The sequence below is a fragment of the Stylophora pistillata genome, chromosome 1 (assembly GCF_964205215.1).
Source record: "Stylophora pistillata chromosome 1, jaStyPist1.2, whole genome shotgun sequence".
Classification (NCBI taxonomy): Eukaryota; Metazoa; Cnidaria; class Anthozoa; order Scleractinia; family Pocilloporidae; genus Stylophora; species Stylophora pistillata.
In genome coordinates this window covers 41,195,474-41,199,159 of record NC_142519.1, presented here as the reverse complement: position 1 = coordinate 41,199,159, position 3,686 = coordinate 41,195,474, and the positions used below count along the sequence as shown (strand labels likewise).

The following is a 3,686-nucleotide window of genomic DNA, read 5'->3' as shown; positions in this document are numbered from 1 at the left end:
GTCGGCGGCGTGGTGGGAGATTTGCCCGCCAGAGCCAAAATTCTTAAAGTCGAGACAAACCATTCACAGTTGTAAAGTGTTGGTCATGACAGAAAATATTTCGAGATAGACAAATTTTATATTGGTGCGGTAGGCTAAACAGTGTTAAAAGTTAGGAACCGTTTTACAAGGAAAATTTAATTAAGCCTTGCTACTAACATTTGCAACAGAGTTAAAAAATGTCCAATTATTTGCTCTTGATACAAGTAATTAGAGAGGAACAGGAGTAACAACAAGAATAGGGAAAGGACGTCCAAATAAAAATTACAATGAATAAAAAGGAATAATTAAAAAAAAGAGCGTGAGAGAGAAAGAGAGAGAGAGAGGGGGGGGAACCAATTCGTGATTTTCGTTCAGTTTAACTAGCATAACAATGCGCAACATCAAAAAAACAGGGCGGTCATTTAAAAAAAAGATGAAACAACGATGATAACTGTATCAATTAAGATGGCAACCAGAGAATATAAACAGTTTATAATCTTAGGGATGGCAATGACCATAACGATACTTTTTGCGTGTAAGGTTGTCAAATTAGGTGGCACTTGTAAGAATAACTTTCTTGTGTACATTTCAGCCATCTGTAGCAGCAGCAGAAAGTTACATAACAGCCGGTTAAAGAATAAGTGGCTTTTCCTAAGGACATCAGAGGAAGAAAAACGAAATCTAGCTGAAGATAAGGGTTGTTGTGGCATAGCATACTTGTCGAGGTATGTATATTAATAACTTCACGCGTCCCAAATGCAAGAGATCTCTAATGCTTAGCGCAATCAGTCCGATGGTGATAAATGTTATCAATTACTGATTGCCTTGCCTGATTTTGACTTTTCAGGAAGCAAAAAGGGAGGCAAAATCGGCGATGTTTTCTATTCCAGATTTAGAAGTCGAAATATACAACCGGGATTCCACTTGGACTGCTCAGGAAGTGGCATGAAATGGCTGAAACTTTTTCAAACGGTGACTCATCAGATGAAGAAGAAACCGATGGGCACGTGTTAAAGACCTACAATGAGTTTATGACAAGGACTGTCTCACTCACAGGAAAAAAAGTAGAACCGGTTTCTTCTGGGCTTTAAAAGGAATGGGAATTGGTAACAACAAATGAAAAAGCCCTATGTTTGGATCATGTGGAAGAGACATGTCGCGCTGTTTGCAATGTAATCGCTCTAAAAGACTAAGTAGAACTATTGCAAGCATTCAAGGCTCCAATAGCAAATGAAGTTTGCTTGGTTTACTTGAAGTTGCTGATAACCGCATACAAACAGGCACCTTTGATTAACTTGAAAACACAGATCTTGAGTATCTATGCAACGAGCTATTCAGCGAAATTCTTAAAGAAAATGCACCAGCCATTTGAAAAACTGAGCGATCGACAAATTAAGAAGGCAAAAAGTGTCGAAGCTGGTTTCAACGTCAACAAACTGCCACACCACAGAGTCCGAATAGACCTAGTGAGACTTGATCATTTTCTGTGTTTTGTAGACTAATCATTTTTTAAAAAGATATGGCCTATGGAACAAGGACTTTAAAACTTGACTCTGGGGATCGTCTTGTCTTGCCAAATGTCATCAGAATTGTTGGACGATCAACGATGATTGAACAATCTCTCAGTTAAACACTGTTGCGAGGAAGTCTTTGACCCCCTTGGAAAATCAACGCTTTACAGAATTTTGGAAGCAAGAGAGCCCTCTCAAAGGCGATCCCTTCAAGGGCTATACAACACTGTTGCAAGCGGAGCGGAAGGGTTTAATTAGCTAAAGCAATGCACAAGATAGTGGAGGAATTGGAAGAGGGCGGGGCAACTGCGTAGTGGTGTGAAGACGTTGGGAAGAATCTGATGGATGCAAAGCGATACCTCAAGACAGAGTATAGGAAGCACTGTCAAGAGGATGGCAGTCCTTGCCACGACCACTGTATGCGTTTTTCTCTGAGTGATCCCCAAAACGCCGAGTTTCAAGGAAGTTGTTCCCATGAGCCTCAAGCTAGCAGGGATAGTTGCGAAAGTTTGAAATCCGTTATTCAGACATTTGGAAATGAAATTGAATCTCCTCTGATAACTTTTGACAGGATAGAGAAGAAAAAACACCTGAAACACGACCATGGTGAAGCCAGAGAGGCGATTCTTCAGTAAAAGGCGCATGTAATCAGGACAAAGAATCAAGAGAGAGCAAAGCAGAATTTGCTCGCGTCCCGCCGAAAAAATGCCTCCTTCATTGTCATGGACTGTTCCATGAAATTAATCCAACTGAAATACAGGGAAAAGTAGTCTGGGTGGTTCGGAAAGAGGGGAATAAACTGGCATGTCAGTTCACTGAGTTATTACGAGGAATGCAGAGAACAACGGCCTTGAGATTATGGCACACGTTCATCTTTTTGAAAGCTGTGCCCAAGACTGGTACGCAGTTTACGCAATTCTGGAAAACCTTTACGGTAATATCAAACAGATCAAGCCTACCGTAAAGAGGGATTTTTGCGATCAGATGGCGCAGGCTGTTACCACAACAACAACCTAATTGCAGCTGCCTCTAACGTTGGTTCACGCGCTGGAATCAAGGTGATGAGGTAAGATGAGAATGCTTTTTGATTACAAAGCAAAAACATTCTTTCAAAAACATGAAAATTCATAGCTTCATCGACTTCAAAACTTTTAAGTTAAGACTTTCTTGCTGTCTCTGTTCATTATAGTAACTTATATTTCAGAGCCGATTCAAACAATGTTGATCAAAATCTTTTGATAATACATCGCAGGAACGTAATTATCCTCTCTACCCTGAAAACGTCGCATATCGCCGACCCCCTTGTTTAAAGGCAAATTAAAGCGTATCTTTAATAAACTTCTCTAGTTCACATGCTATTGCTATACGCACAAATACGTGTAGCGAATGAATGCTTACTTTCTCAAAGGACATCCTGAGAGAATTCAACTGCGTAGGTATTTATTTATTGCGGAGTTGCCCTCTTATTGCTTCCTCTTTAGAATCGTTAAAAAGTATAATTTTCATATTAGCATTTTCATGATGAGTGGAATGTGGTAGTAGACGCAAGAGCATACACTAGGCCTACCTAGTAACATCTGTATTAGTATGGCAGGTATCGCTAGATCAGTTATTCTAACCGAGATACTTCCTTTTCTTATTCTCAAGGTATGATTTTTCTGAACCACAATCTGCCCAGGATGTTTGCCATTGCATCATTAGTCCAATGAAAGAGGCAATTTGTAGATATTGCAATGAAGGCCATAACATTTTGACGGCAGCTGACATGCACGAGACATTAAAAGTGAGACAAGTGAATAGATCGTCAGCTGCTGTTTTCGAAATTGTTAGTGATAGAAAGGAACTTAGAACTAAGGGCATCAATAATTTCAGCTTTTTTCACAATTTTGCGTATGCAAAGGATGGTCTTCGGCTCTCAAAAGCCAATGAGGTCAATAAGGAAAAAGTAATACCATGGTCAGAGTTCATCCTTGAGAAGCAAGACCCCATTGTGTCAAGGGAAGTAGACAATCATGGTTTCCTCGCCACAGCTCCACGGGCCATAAAACAGAATTGCAATCATAGCCAAAGTTCCAGCGATGATAAAGAGGACATGCTATTTCACTGTCCAGAACAAGATTGCTGCTCTTAGTTCACTTCTTCAAAAGAACTCCA

At 40.1% G+C, this 3,686-nt stretch overlaps 1 pseudogene; it reads left to right on the top strand.

Annotated features, from left to right (window-relative positions):
* Nucleotides 1-971: 971 nt before the first annotated feature.
* On the top strand, nt 972-1,651 carry LOC148742557 (uncharacterized; annotated as a pseudogene).
* Nucleotides 1,652-3,686: the final 2,035 nt, after the last annotated feature.